Here is a 16,164-nt window from a genome sequence, read left to right as displayed (position 1 = left end):
TTGGAATCAGGCAGCACAGCAGCTCCAATGGAATGTCACACCTCCTGCTGGGTCGCCTGCAAATTTCTAAAGAAGTTTAACCTAAGGCCTGACTCTGGTGAATTCTCCCAATGCTTTCCTATTTGCTTTACCTGAGCACACTCATTTTTGCAGGCTGGCACCCCATTGGTTTTTAAGACCGTATAGGGTTGAGAATCTAAAGTAATACCAGGGTGACAACTTTTAGTAACTAGATTAAACAAGGCTAGGATTCTCTAGACAGGCACAGAAGACTTGAAACTGTAGCCATTCCCCACAAGTGCAGTCTCTACTCTTGCACATCTATTACTATTTTTCTCCATGCCTTTAACTTATGCTGTCTAAAAAAATTTTTTTCTTTAAAACAACAACCACAACAACAACAACCACAACTCTTTGGTCCCTTTATCTAAAGAGGATTGATGGGCGACGATCCGTCTTCTATAACTTCTTCAGGCTGACTCAGGGGCGTTGTCTCTATACCTAGCCAGGGACCCTAAAAACTTAGCCTATTTTACCAAGAGGTTGCCAAGATTACATATCAGGAGGGATATTTTACTTCAAATTGGAGGTCATGTAAAGCATTTAACAACTGCACAAACTTTTTCTCTTTGGCTACAACAGTGTAGCTTACTTAGCACCCATTTGCAAAGGCATTTTCCTGATTGTCTGGGGAACTTAACCCCTGCGACTCTATCTATGCTTCAGTTGCCAGATCTAAACAGATAATAAGGACACAAGCCTCACATCCACAAACTTTCCTGAATTTGTGGCTGGTGTCAAATCAAAATTCGCTCAGTTAGGACTTTAAACTACCCACTATCACAGATGATTAACAAGTTCCTGCCCAGTTATGAAAGGCACGGGCATTAGTAAGGCATGCTTACAAACTATTCTATGACCTCCCGGCTCTGATTAATTTTGAATGGCCAAACACGAGTGACTCTAGGATCTGACACCATCTCTGCCATCCAAGTAGAGGCTTTCTACACCTGGAGGCTTTTGTCCCAGTAGTGTCTCTCCATGCAGGGATAAACATCCCATTGGCATTTCACTTTGTTGGTTGCTGAACTTGAACTCGGGGCCTGGGTACTGTCCCTCAACTCTCCAGCTCAAGGCTAGCACTCTGCCACTTTGAGCTCCAAAGCAACTCTGCCCCAGTATTCTGCTGGCAGATTAGACACCACAGTCTCACAGGGACTTTGCTTTGCCCGGGCTGGCTTGAAACTGCAGCTTTCAAATCAATGAGTCTTACAAGAGGCCACTTTACTCCAACTAAGGCAACAAGTGGTCAACATAGAAATAGTCTCTAAGCATGAGCTTACCTGGAACTTGGTAAGAGCCAAAGTTACATCTGAATAAGGATTGCTGTCCTTCTCCATGGGCCAGCTGGAAACTGCTGTAAGAAGACTTGCAAGAGCAGGCTAAATAGCAATTAAGCAATCATTTTGGTAGTCTTAATTTTCCCTTTTTTTTTCTTGAAACAAGCATTTAGGACAACTTCACTTTCAAATTTTGTTCAGAAACCCATTTCCAATGTTCTTTAAAACTTTTACTGATGTTTGCTTGAACAATTAACACTTTAGCCTTTATTTGCATTTGAAAAATCTTTAAGGGCCCAAGAAACCCCCCTTTGCCTTCAGGCTTCCTTTTAGAAGAGTCTTTCTCTCTCTCTCTCTTTTTTTTCTGCAGTCTAGATTACTGCCTAGAACTCCAACGACAGTTTAAACTCAAATAAGTTTTCCTTAATGCAAGAACTACAAACATCCTCAGTACACCAAAAGTCTAAGTCTGGACTTAGTTTTCTTCTTTTTCTAAAATACGTTCAATTGCAATCCGGTGGCATAAAACCAAATCATACAAAGATAAACTTTTAAACATTCCTTTAAAAACTCTTTTCCCAATTTAATACATTTTAGGGGGCAGTTAAGAAACACTAATCACATCACCTCTGACAATGATAAACAAATTCTGACACTTATCTCCAAATTGGACCTCAAGGTAATAAATTCCAAATTCCCTAATACCTCTGTGCTAAACAGTTACAATGTTTACAATGTAAACAGTTCAATGCATTACAATAACAGATTTTTTTTTAATTCAGATTTCAGAATCTTTAGAAAAATCCTATTAACCAGTTTCTCTTTAAAATAATGCAATAATCCTTTGAGACACTGTAGAACATTGAAAGCTAATACTTTTTCTTGAAGTTTACACTTAGATTTACTCAATTGCCTTAGTGTTTCAAATATGAGCTCATCCATTGTTTTACACAGCATGCTGACAATTTAACCTTGAACTTGTTCACTCACACCCATTCGCACACACATTCATACTCAAAGATCTTAAAGCGCGCAAAATTAATATCGGCCGTTCATTTTCCGGAAATTCTAGTATCATGAGGATTTTTTTTTCTTTTTTTTCCAATCTTATTCTTAGAGGTGACAACCAGGTTTTAAAACAAAGCTTTTTAACAAGGCAACTTAGCTGAAATTTATTCTTCCAGAGTTTGTTTCTGATATCAGACATATTACTTTTTGCAGATGAAAGTTGGGTGGGAGTCTTAAACCTAGGAGAACTAAGACTGCAGTCTGTGTCCTGCCACTAACTGCCTCCAGACTGTCACTTCAGCAGGTTGTTGGGAAAAAGGTAACTGGACTAAGTCTGCAGCTGCTTTGTCTGACTTTGGCTCACGTCAACTGCAGCAAGGGGGAGGGGCCATACCAGGCCCTAGACCTACCCCCGGTGGGGCCAAAACTTTTACTTCCTAGAAATATTCAAATAGATAACAAAGATGTGTGCGTGAGCACACACACAAAAAAACCACATATTTAGAACTGGTACAATTTCAAAGACAAAACTGCACAAGGAAAAATACCCAAGGAAAAACCAGAACAAGACAGAGAAGCAGAGGCTTTTAAGTAACTCCTAAACTTCTGATGACATGCCTGGAAAGACCATGGTGCCCTGAACTCAGAAGGCGCCTCTCCTACAGAGATTTCCATTCCCTGGTACCCCGCAGGCAGGGGCCATCCTAACCTACCTACAAAAGGCTCTCAAACAAAACCAGACATTGACTTATAACAAGAAAATTGGACTCCATCAGATACACTTAACACAAAAACATGAACTCAGAAGAATGTTCTCACCAAACAGCTTACTTAGATTCAGATTTATCTTGCTGGTGGGACTCTCAGACAAGCTCTGTTACCAACAAGAAACCCAGAAGTGGGGTTAAGGTTTCCCTTGACCACCCAGGCCTTAGAGAGCTTGCTGCATCCAACTTTTTCCTCTCTGTTTTAGGCCCACAGTGCACTTTCAAAACAAAACAAAACAAAACACAGACATACAGGAGGTCGGCCGATTTCTACTTACCTCTGGAGGCCTTTGCTTTTCCCCTGGGCATCTTTCCCCCCCAAAAAAAAATTTGTTAAGAGGAATGGGGAAAAAAAAGGAACAAAAACAATCCTTTATCTCAATAGCATACAAATTATCAGGAATTGATGAAAGACTTGGGAGCCCTGGCCTGGCTGCATAAACCTGTATTTTCCTGGCCCTTTTGGTAACAGAAATAGGGAATTTTGAAGCTGTTTCTATACTAATTTTAATAGCTCCAATTGTTTTTCTGCCAATAGGCTGCTGCTCCATCCATACACGGTCATATGATTTTCAACTGTGGCCCCTAGAATTGAGGGGCAGTTTTATGCCAATTTTTCCCTTGCAGGTGAGAACCCGGTTTGAAACAAAACTCTTTTTTTTTACAAGACAACTTAATTACATAAGGAATTTAACAAATGGAAAGGTAGGGACAGAGGCAGAATCATAAAGGGCTTTGAGTTGGGGCCACACTCTCTTGTACACGAGCTGTAGATAATCAAACGTAGGCAAAAATTCAACATCATCCAGGTCAGTTAATAGATCAGTCTGGAGACTAGGAACCATGGGTGTGTGTGCGGTGTCCATACATTATTTCAAGAGGATTAAAGCCTAGATGATAGGGAGAATTCCTTACTCTAAATAGAGCAAAAGGAAGAAGTGACACACAGTCCACGCCAGTCTCTAAGGCCAATTTGGTTAAAGTCTCTTTCAGGGTCCGATTCATTGTTTCTACCTGTCCTGAACTCTGGGGTCAGTAAGCACAATGCAACTTCCAATCTGACCCCAGGGCAGAGGCTATTCCCTGACTTACTTTTGAGACAAAGGTTGAAAGTCCTTCCTTCTATTCTTGGGGCATTCTTTGGCCCAGTGCCCTTCTTTCTTGCAATAAGCACATTGGTCACATTGGTTTTTCCCTAATTTCAGTCTTCTATTTTTATCCTCTGGCTTGCCAATGGTGGCTAGGAGCACCTGCTCCATTTGCTTTGCTGTCTATCTAAATTCTTCTTTATCTGTCTTTCCTGTCTCCTGTCTCTCTTGTAAAGACACACCTTGCCTGATTGCTACAAAGGGATGCATTGGTGGAAGAAAATCTCTTTCTCTTATATACTTTCTGTGCCACAGCTACTAGTTCTCTTAGTCCTTTATCGCCTAGTCATTCCAAGAACTGCAATTTCTTCTTGATGTCTGGTGCTGCCTGGTTAATAAAGGCTAAAATAACTGCTTGTCTGCTCTCTTCCAGCGCAGGATTATAAGGGATGTACTGCTTGAAGGTTGCCATGACTCTCTCTAGATAAGCTGCTGGACTTTCAGTAGCACCCTACTTAACATCCTAAACTTTGGTCATATTAGTAGGCTTGCGAGCTGCAGCCTTGAGACCTGCCAACAGAGCCTGGCGATAGACCTGGAGCCGCTCCTTACCTCCTGCTTCATAGTAGTCCCAGTTGGGGTGTTCAGAAGGGAAGGCTCTGGGTAGGGTCTGTGTTGGGGTCTCCCGTGGGGCACGGGACAAGTTTCTTGATGTTTTCTAGGATTCTGTTCCTTTCCTTGGTGGTGAACAGAACTCCCGGGAGCTGCTGACAGTCATCCCAGGTTGGCTAGTGGGTAAAGAGAACAGTTTGAAGCAAATGAATTAAATCCTGGGGTTTCTCAGAAAGGGGTGTTCTGAGTATGCCAATTGTAAAGGCCAGTAATGGAACTGTTGCTGACCATCTGCATCCTCAGGACCTAAAGGGCGAAGGGGAAGAGCAGCAGAATTAGGAGGAGGTGTAACTCCTAGGCTCTGGCGAGTTGACTGGGCGGGACCCGCTGGAGCGGAGGGCACAGCTGGAGCCTTTTCATTTTCAAAGTTCTCCTTCAGCGCCTTAGGTGGAGTTAACTGGGGTGGGGAGTAGGAAGGGGGAAATGTCTCGTCCTCTGCGTTCCCTCCCTGGAGGACGGGCGGGTATAACTTTTCTTTTTCCTTTCTTAATAGTTACATTTTGGTTTTGATCTGTTTCCTTAACTTCTTTCCAGTGAGCTAGCGTCAAGTCCAAGGGCTAGATGGAGTATCACCCAGGGTTTTCAGTCTCGTCAGTCGTTCAGTCCACAAAATAACAATATGCAAGACAAATATCAAGAAGACACAAAACACACAGGCCTGAGATTTACAAGACTTACTAGATGGAGATCTCCCACGCTGGTCTGCTGACTCCTGTGGAGAAACAGAAGGAGCAGACCCAAGATCAAGGTGGGCCAATTTAGTCTCGGTTAGGAGACCTTCCCGGTCAGTGCTGGTCAAAAACCAGACTGACTTACGCCCTACGAGTACCAATTTACTAGGAAGGGGTTCCAGGGATCCCCTTCTACGAGTGGAGGGTCTGGGACGTCTCCCAGTCCCTCCTGGGTTGCCGTACAAGCGCGTCCGCTTCGGCAATCCCTTCGAGAAATACGAGTTGGAGCGGCCGTCCTCAAGCGAGTGAGACAGACAGACAGATGACAAGACAAGACAAATCAACAGCGCTGTTTCCTTACCTTCGGGGTCTAGGGTCTCGGGGGTCTTTGGGGGTATCCCGGACGAGCCCCCAACTGTTATGCCCAAGTCTCAGGACGACCACCAAGAGACCACCGAGAGTCAGACGTTCCGAAATGCAAAAGCAAGGCTTTATTCAGGCGGGCTAGCTCCGGGCTCCGTCCTACACTCCCATACAGCGGGAGCCCAGGAGGAAGCCCTGAACAGCTTTTCTACAGGGCTTTTAAAGGCAGACTACAGATTTACATCAACACAGCAATCAGCTATTGGAATGAGATAAGGTAGGGGTTAGGGACAGTTCAGGGCGGTTGGAGCTAAGGGGGATTCCTATACCAGTAGAGTCCTAATTAGCTGTCTAAGGGTAGTTTTATGGTTTTAGAAAACAAATGCCATCCCTTGAATTTACGTGCGAGTTCTGCTTTGGAAAACAAATGCCATCCCTTGAATTTACACAGAGTTCTGGTTAATTTTAACACAGACAGGTCAGTTCCTGGGACTTAATGGCACCACAATTCTGTTTCTTTAATTTGGGTGCACTTTTGGGTCACTCACAGTTTAGATAAAAAACAAGACAGTTGCTGCTTCAGAATGGGGGCGCTTTTTTTAGCTCTTCAACAGTTTCTGCAAGTCCACCAGCTGTTCCCCTTAAACTCTGCTGGGACATTTCTCTAAGTCATTCAAGCAGCAGATCATGTGATCAAATCCAATGTGCCTCGCTTGGGTTCTAGCACATTCTAGGAGGTGATACTTATTTTTTCTTGTCATGAGAAAACAAAGGAACTATGACATTTACAGCTCCCCCTATTCTTCAATCTGTAATCAAAGGAAACTCTCCTCTCCAATTAAGCACCCCCCCCAAAAAAAAAGCCAGATTGGAGGGTCGGGAGTGTGTCCTAGTGATAGAGTGCTTGCCTAGCAAGGACAAAGCCCTGAATTTGATCCCTCAGTACCATATACACAGAAAAAGCCAAAGAGGTGCTATGGCTCAAGTGGTAGAGTGCTAGCCATGAGGAAAACCCTGAGTTCAAGCCCCAGGACTGGCAAAAAAATAAAAATTTAAGCCGGACACAGTGGCTCACACCTGTCATCTTAGCTACTCAGGAGGCTAAGATCTGAGACTCATACACAGTTCGAAGCCAGCCTGGACAGGAAAGTCCTTGAAACTCCTATCTCCAATTAGCGACCAGAAACCGGGAAATGGTGTTGTAGCTCAAGGGATACAGCATAGCCTTGAGCTGAAGAGCTCAGGGACAGAGCCCAGGCCCAGAGTTCAAGTCCCATGACCCATTAAAAACAAAAAGGCCAGTCAGTGACTGCCTGGGGGACTCCCATCTCAAAGGCCAGCAGCCAGAAAACACACTCAATGCAGTCAGGAAGGAGGCCAGAGATGAAGTGACAGAAACAACAGATACAATACCAGTAAGCCAATTCGCTGATAGGAGAACATGGAGACCCGTGGTAATGGCGTCCTGGCTCCTATGCTGATTCAGACTTAAATAGACTCAGAGCAGGGGACAGGGTCACAGGAAGCTCCAGTCCCAGGTACTGGACTAAAGGGCCTAGTAACCTACCAGCCAAGTGCCTACCCCTGTCTCCAAGGCTGCAGGCACCACCCAACACCTGGGGAAGGGGTCTTTCCCTCCCCAACTAGGACAAGAGCCAGACCCCAAATCCCCTTTTGTAAGGCTTTGTTTTCTCACAAGGCAGAGCCTTCCTGCTCACCTTGAGGCTAGGCATCTGCATTTAATGAATAGCCTCTTTTCAGCACTAGGCTTTCCAGGACAGAGTGGAGAATTCCCTCCTCCAGCCAAGAGGCGCCAGGATGTCTGAGCAGCCCCCAGACCCCAGCACCTGGGTAGGTGTTAGCATGGCTGTGACTCAGTTTCCTTACTTAGACTCAGCCACCTTATTTCAGGAGCTATGGTCAAGTGGTAGAGTACTAGGCTTGAGCAAAAAGCTCAGGAACAATACCCAGACCCCAAGTTCAGCCTCCTGAACCAGCAAAAAAAAAAAATAAAGCCACATGGTATCCTTAATATCATCAATATTTGCATACCCAAGTTATAAACACAGTCTTGGAGATATAAACATAACTACATAGACAAAAAACTCAATGATGGGCTATATACTCTATAGACATAATGTTTTATTACATATATTAATATATATCTATGACATACAAACCCTCAGCTTAATTTTAATTATGTTCTAAAATCTAAGTGCCAGTGATTGCATATAGAGCTTCCCTTCTTGAATACTTTGTTTGTTAAACATGACATTTGAAATACGATGTAAAAATCAATGTTAATAAATTCTTTAATAACAATTTATTTATTTATATATTTTTTTGCCAGTCCTGGGCTTGAGCTCAGGGCCTGAGCAATGTCCTTGGACTTTCTCAAGGCTAGAGCTCTACCACTTGAGCCTCAGCACCACTTCCGGCTTTTTGCTATGTATGTGGTACCGAGGAATCAAACCCGGGTCTTCGTGCATGCTAGGCAAGCACTCTACCACTAGGCCAAACTCCCGGCCCTAATAACAATTTTTTTTTTTTTGACAGTCCTGGGCTTGAGCTCAGGGCCTGAACACTGTCTTTGGACTTTCTCAAGGCTAGAGCTCTACCACTTGAGCCTCAGCACCACTTCTGGCTTTTTTCTATGTATGTGGCACCGAGGAATCGAACCTGGGTCTTCATGCATGCTAGGCAAGCACTTTAACCACTAGGCCAAACTCCCGGCCCCATAACAATTTTTTTTTAAAGCTGTAAGTAGAGCTGTGGCTTACGTGGTCAAGTGGTACAATGCCAGTCTAAACTAAAAATTCTAAGAGACATGGGCTGGGAATGTGGCTTAGTGGTAGAGGGCTTGCCTAGCATGCACAAAGCCCTGGTTTCCATTCCTTGGTATCACATACACAGGAAAAGCCAGAAATGGTGCTGTGGCTCACGTGGCAGAGCACTAGCCTTGTGCAAAAACTGTCCAAGGGCAGTGCCCAGGCCCTGAGTTCAAGTCACAGGACTGGAGAGAGAGGGGGTAGGGAGGGAGGAAGGGAAGGAGGGAGAGAGAGAGGGAGAGAGAGAGGGAGGGAGAGAGAGAGAGAGAGAAGCCATGTGAGGTCACTCATGCCTGCATTCCTAGCTACTCAGCAGGTTGAGATCTGAGGATTGTGGTTCAAAGCCAGCCCCGGCACTAAAAAAGTCTGTAAGACTCTTATCTCCAATTAATTACCAGAAAACCAGAAGTGGCACTGTGGTTCAAGGGGTAGGGTGGTAGCCTTGAGCTGAAGAGCTCAGGGACAATGCTCAGGCCCAGAGTTCAAATATCACAACTAATGAGAGAGAGAGAGAGAGAGAGAGAGAGAGAGAGAGAGAGAGAGAGAGGAAAAAGAAAATTCTAAGGGGCAGTAGCCAGATCCTGAATTCAGGCCCAAATACCAATACACATGCACATGCATACACATACATTATTGTGTGTATGTATATATGTATGCATACATATATATATACATATATATATTTACAGACATACATACAGCCTTCAATGTGTACTGAGCAAAACAGCAAAAATCTCTCTTAATAGAGCTGGCATTTGAGCAGATGGCTCAGGAAGAGAAGTTTTCAGCTAATAATGTATGATCATGAAAGCTAGTCCAAGAAGGAAGTACATGCATTTTGAGTCAGGTTGTTTTGCAAGGCATGGAATTAAAGTCATGAAAATGTGAAGGTTCGTGTAGGCTACCAACTTCAAATGAGGAGTGGCTCTTGGAAAGGAGTGAGGTCTGTGATGATCAGAAGGAGAGAGAAAAACACTGAGCAGAACTGAACCCCCCAATACACACACACACACACACACACACACACACACACACACACACACACACACACACCAGGAGCAACTCTTGTGGAAATAACCTGGGATAAGGACCTGTGCATGAGGGCTACCTGAAGCCTGGGTAACAGATTTGCATAAGATGTGAAGTCTGAGGAAACCAGTACAGAAGGACCAACAGTAAAGAGAGAACCTTGGGACTGGTGTGGCAGATAAGAGTGAGCTGGCTAAGTCATTTTTTTTTCTTTTTGCCAGTCCTGGGGCTTGAACTCAGGGCCTGGGCATTGTCCCTGAGCTTCTTTTGCTCAAGGCTAGCACTCTAGCACGTGAGCCACAATGCCACTTCCAGCTTTTTCTTTGTATGTGGTACTGAGGAATCAAACTCAGGGCTTCATGCATGCTAGGCAAGCACTATATTAAGCCACATTTTAAGCCCCAAGTCAAGCTTTTTTGTGCATAAACATGCTGGTACTGAGGCTTGAACTCAGGGTTTCACATTCCCCCTTCCTCCCCCAGCCCCAATCCTAGGGCTTGAATGTTACTAACCACAACCAAGAGCAGCACAAAACAGGATCCCCAGGATCCCCGGGGCCAAAGAACTGAGAGAGAGAGAGAGAGAGAGAGAGAGAGAGAGAGTGGGTAGGAGAGGGGCACCACTGAGTCCAGCATCCACCCTGTTAACAAGCTTATTTATGTAGTTCAATACAGGGGAGATGAGTACATGTATTAGAGAGACGAAGTATCAATCCATCTTTTAAGTTAAAATCATCACCATGAGACAGAGTTTGCATAACTGACTCCCTTACCTTAGGAAGTGGAGGGAAGCACTTTCATCTTATCTCAAAGGTCTTAAACTTTTGGTGCTCAAATGGCTCTTGAACCTCTGTCTTGCCTTGACCATTTGATCTTCCGGGGCCCAAGCTCTTAAGTCTTCCGAATGATGTTGAGATAGCCTTCAGAGCTCACAGTGCAGCTTCAGAGTTCCATGCCTAGGTACTAGCCCTGAGCTAATGTGTTCAAGGCTAGTGCTCTCCTATTTGAGCTGCTTCCGGTTTGTGGGGTGGGGCAGGGGGTTAATTAAGATAAGTCTCTACATACTTTTCTACTTGAGATGGCTTTGAACTGTTCCCCTCAGATCTCCAGCCTTATGAATAGCTAGGGTTACAGGTGGAGCTCAATGGGCCTCGTACTCTTAGATTTTTCACTCAAAACTGGCACTAGAGTCAGGTCTCCATTTCTGGCTTTTTGTTGACTAACTGGAAATAAGAGTGTCACAGATTTGTCTGCCTGCACTAGTTTTGAACTTCAAACCTCAGAGGCTTCTTGAGTAACTGAGATTGTAGGTGTAAGTCACCAGCACTCAGCTTGGGTCAAAGCTTTCTCTCTCTCTCTCTCTCTCTCTCTCTCTCTCTCTCTCTCTCTCTCTCTCTCTCTCTCTCTCTCTCTTTCTTTTTTTCTTTCTTTCTTGCCAGTCCTGGGGCTTGAGGTCAGGGCCTGAGCACTGTCCTTGGGCTTTCCTCAAGGCTAGAGCTCTACTTGAGCCACAGCACCACTTCCGGCTTTTTCTATGTATGTGGTATCGAGGAATCAAACCGAGGTCTTCATGTATGCTAGGCAAGCACTCGACCACTAGGCCAAACTTCTGGCCCCTCTTTCTTGCTTGTTTGCTTGCTTGCTTTCCTTCCTTCCTCAGCTTTCTTCCTTCTTTCTTCCCCACCTCCCCCCTCTCTGCTAGCATGCTAACCACTAACGACACAGCAGCATTTTCTGTATACCAAGGAATAAAACCCAGGGCTTCGTGCATGCTAAGCAAGCACTCTATCACTAGGCCAAACTCCTGGCCAAGGATCAAAGCTTTATAAGAGGTAGAATGAACCATTTGGGGAGATGGACTGGCTGCAAAGATGGGGAGGAGCAAGGGAGGGACCCAAGGACAGCTGCTAGGGATAACATGGAGAAGAGAAAAGATGTGTTTTGAAGTAAAGTTCCTTGAACCCTGCTCTGGCAGTCCTTCCTCCCTACAGTGAAGTAAGGAGACTGAGCCTCCCCCCATGCTGAAAAGCCTAGAGGAGACAGAGGCTATTCATTGAATGAAGATGAGGGCTCTGCTTCAAAGAAATGCAGATAGCATAGCCTTAGGAAAGCTTAGCATAGAGAGAGAGAATGAAAAGCTGACATCTTGTCTAACCCCTGAAGTCAGGGGTGGACACCTGACTGACAGGTTACTGGACTTGTTGGTCCAGTGACTGGGATGGGGAGTTTCTTGTGACCCTGCCACCTCCCCTGACCCTGTTTAGGTCTAGACCCATTTCAGCACCATTATACCATGCCACATAGCTCCATGTTTGTGTCCTGTGTCCTGTCTCCTGGATGTTTCCAGTCACTGTAGCATCCCAATTCAACTCTCCATCAGAGCTGAATTGGCTTGTTGTTTCTTTCTTTTCAGGTCTGTTTCCCAGCTGTATTAAGTGTATTTTCTGGCTGCTGGTCTTTGAGACAGGAATTCACCATGCAGTCACTGGCCTTCTAATAAAGACTCTAAGATTTGAACCCTCAAGACGTGGCTTCTCTGTATTCTCACCTTACAACAACAGCATCCTGTGACTCCCATTCCCCTTACTCGCAAACCTTAGCATACCAGCCCTCTTCCTTTTCTCAGACATGAGAAAACCATTCCTATCATGGACCTTTCCACCTGCTGTCTCTCTGGCAGGAACACCATGGCCCAACTCGTCCCTGGCTGAATCTTCCTGATGGGTCAGATCTCAACTCAAATGTCATCTCCCTGGGGAGCCTTTCTCTGACCACCATAAGTATCTGCAGTTACCCCTGTGTTTGCAGGCTCACAGACCATCCCCTAGCAACAGAACGCAGGGCTCTGTAGAACAGGAAATTCTATTCTCCAATGGCCAGAAAACCAGCTCCCTATCTTCAGTATGGCTGGGAAAGGAAGGGGGCTGGCTAGGAGGAAGGCCCAGGACAGTACCCTGGAGACCTGGCCACAAGGTGCTAGAAGAGACCAAGAGATGCTTATCTGGCCTGTCGTAAAGGAAGAAAATCAAGGCTCCCCAGGGCCCAAATAAGGAGGGGTGAGGGTGCTGAAGAAGCCCAGACAGGCATGCCAGAAGCCAGGTTTAGTCATGAATCTCACCAAGCCATCAGATTTTCTTTCTTTCTCCTCCCCCTCCCCCTCCCCTCCCCCTCCCCTCCCCCTCCTCCTCCTCCTCCTGCTCCTCCTCCTCCTCCTCCTGCTCCTCCTCCTCCTCCTCCTGCTCCTCCTCTTCCTCCTCCTCCTCCTCCTCCTCCTCCTCCTCCTCCTCTTCTTCTTCTTCTTCTTCTTCTTCTTCTTCTTCTTCTTCTTCTTTTTCTTCTTCCTCTTCTTTCCAGTTCTGGGGCTTGAACTCAGGGCCTGGGCATTGTCCTTGGGCTTTCTCAGAGCTAGAGCTCTACCACTTGAGCCACAGCACCACTTCCAGCTTTTTCTGTTTATGTGATGCAAGGAAATTGGGCCTAGGGCTTCATGCATGCTAGGCAAGCATTCTACCACCTGGCCATGCTCCTGACCTCTTCCATTCTTTTTTATGCCTCTCCTGGGGCTTGAACTCAGGGCCTAAATGCTGTCCCTGAGCTCTGTTGCTCAAGGCTAGCACTCTACCACTTGAGCCACAGCTCTGTTGCCAGCTAATTAATTGGAGATCAGAGTCTCGTCGACTTTCTGGCCTGGGCTGGCTTTGAACCATGATCCTCAGATCTCAGCCTCCTGAGTAGCTAAGATTACAAGCTTGCATCCAGCCCATCTCACTTTCTTAATGAAGGGGACAATTTAGGCTCTGTGGTAAAGGAAGCTGGACCAGGGTTGGACTCTGGTGTTCTGGAGCCCAGTGAGGACTCAGCAGCCATGGAAACAGCCAGGAGCACATGGAGGTAAGAACTGAACACTTGCCTTTTATGGAACAACCTACAGTTTGGTGACTGGGAGGAAAGGGTAGAGGCCAGGCTGAGGAGATCTGAAAGGAGAGCGGAAGGCTAGAAAAATAGGGTGCTGCATGAGGCAGCTCCTTGGAGAACTTGGCTATAGGACAGAAACTGGAGGAGGCGGTGGGGACAAGAAGGCTATTTTAAGGTAAAAGAAACTTGAGTGTGTTGTGATGTTGGAACCAACAGAGGAAGCCAGGAGGATGCTGGCAGTACAGGCTGAGGCAGAGCAGGAACATAGAGGGGCCAGAGGGCAAGCCCCCAGATGGATTCTCTGTCTAGGAGAACGCAGGCAATGAGGATCTTGAGGAGACTCGGGGTCTGAGACTGGGAAAGGCTTGAAGGAGATGGCTAGCTGGAGTCGTGACCACACTGAGATGGGGAAGGGGTGTGACTAGTACCCATTTGCCGGGGCCAACCGGCAGCAAACCAGGGTTCGCAGATTGGGGTTCCTGAAATAGGGGGCAAGGACTAGGAAGAAATAGAAGAGAGACAGACACACCGGGTCAGGGATGTCCGCAGTCCAGATAAAGACTGCCTCGTTTATTTTTCACTCCAGCTTCTTCCCTCCTTGAGACCCAGGGAACTTCCAGGTGTTACATTCATATGGTAAATCTCAGGTCATTTAAACAGAATAAGGCCAGAAAACAATAAGACAATAAAGCCATTGTCTGATGCAAATCAAGGTACAGTTTGATTCCACTCTGGCTCCCAACACCCATTCTTTGTGCCATAGTCTATCCAGATAGATGTGTGATTTTATTTTTAGGCATGATGTTTATTTAGGCTTTTCCTGGACTGTTCCATGGAAGGAACAAAGTAAAGGCAAATGATAGTGACTGTGGGTAACTGTCTAACTGAATCTAAACTGAAGGGTCTAAGGGAGAGGCAATGAAATGAGGGACCTTAGTAAACATGCCCATGGGAACAAACCAAGGACAAGAGTGAGCTCAAGGGCCGGAGTACAGCTTAGTGGTAGAGTGCTCAGCTGGCATGCACCACACCCTGGATTCCATTCCTTGATGCCACATACCCAGAAAAAAGCTGGAAGTGGTGCTATGACTTAAGTGGCAGAGCATTAGCCTTGAGCAAAAAGTGTCCAAAGATAGTGCCCAGACCTTGACCCAGAATGAGCAAAAAAAAAAAAAAAAAAAAAATACAGGGATTCTGAGTAAGAACCTCCATATGAAATACATAGTTGAAGCCTCAGTCCTCGAATTCTGTGGCCACAAGAGGAGGCTCCAGCCCTGGAGGAGAAAGGTTTAGTGCTCCACCACTTGAGTCACCTCTCTACTTCCAGCCTCTCCTTTATCTGTCAGGGGATTTGAACACAGGGCTTAGGCACTGTCCCTGAGCTTTTTTGCTCAAAGCTAGTGTTCTTTGAGTCACAGCACCACTTCTAGTTTTCTGGTGGAGATAAAAGTCACACTGATTTTTCTGTCCAAGCTAGCTTCAACCTATGATACGCAGGTCTCAGCCTCCTGAGTAGCTAGGATTACAGGTATAAGCCATTAGCACCTGGCAAAAGTGTTGTTTCTGGGGCTGGGAGGTCAGCCTAGTGGTAGATTGCTTTCCTAGCATGCACAAAGACCGGGCTCAATTCCTCACTACTACATAGAAAAGCCAGAAGTAGTCCTGTGGCTCAAGTGGTAGAATTCTAGCCTTGAGAAAAACCCAAGGACAGTGTTCAGGTCCTGAGTTCAAACCCGAGGACAGGCACAAAAAAAAAGAAAAGAAAAGAAAGGAAGAAAAGAGAAAAGAAAGAAAGAAAAGGAAAGTGTTGTTTGGGGGGTTGGAGACATGGTTTAGGAGGTAGAGTGCTGAAAAATGACCAAAAGTGGCAGGTATGCAGGTCAAGTCATAGTCTCAGACCTGAAAGAAAAAGTTATTTTTAATTTTTTGGCTTCACATGTGAGACACGTACTTATTAAAACATTCATACAACATAAAGTATTGTGTGTGTGCATGCAAACACATACATGTGCTTAAGATGTGCATATATACCACGTCATCACTCTCCTCATACAGCAGGTTCTGCAGCCCAGGAGAAAGTCACTCGCCACTTTCTTCTACTTGAACTCCTTGTTTGAGGCTGAAAGGTAGTGGTGGGCTAGCAGGGAGTCTGGAGTCTCCCCATTGCTTCCTCTCCCAGATCCCCAGCTGCAAGTTCCTTCCCAGCACCCCAGATCTGGGATAGGGATTTGGATGCTTCTGGCCAACGCTCCTACTCCCAAAATTCCTCTTCCATGACACTCCTGAGAGACCATCTGCAGATTTCCCCCAGCTTCTGGCACTGCTCCCTGCCCCTTTAATTAATTAATTAATATATTTATTTGTTTGTTTGTTGTTAGTCCTGGGGACTTGAACTCAGAGCCTGGGCACTGTCCTTGAGCTTTCTGAAGGCTAGCACTCTGCCAGTTGAGTCACAGCACCACTTTCAGCTTTTTCTGTATGTGT

The 16,164-nt window shown here is 45.6% G+C and overlaps 1 long non-coding RNA gene across 1 annotated transcript in view; it reads left to right on the top strand.

The window, feature by feature from the left end:
* LOC150066856 (uncharacterized) overlaps window positions 1–12,253 on the top strand; it is a 39,660-nt gene extending 27,407 nt beyond the window's left edge. Inside the window, exon 3 of the long non-coding RNA XR_016539308.1 lies at window positions 12,179–12,253. This is a non-coding gene — a long non-coding RNA (uncharacterized LOC150066856). The remainder of the gene's footprint in view (window positions 1–12,178) is intronic.
* Window positions 12,254–16,164: the final 3,911 nt, after the last annotated feature.

The sequence above is a fragment of the Megascapheus bottae genome, chromosome 2 (assembly GCF_031878675.1).
Source record: "Megascapheus bottae isolate mThoBot1 chromosome 2, mThoBot2.hap1, whole genome shotgun sequence".
NCBI lineage: Eukaryota > Metazoa > Chordata > Mammalia > Rodentia > Geomyidae > Megascapheus > Megascapheus bottae.
The sequence above is the reverse complement of the archived record's forward strand: the minus strand, read 5'-3'. Positions and strand labels throughout refer to the sequence as shown.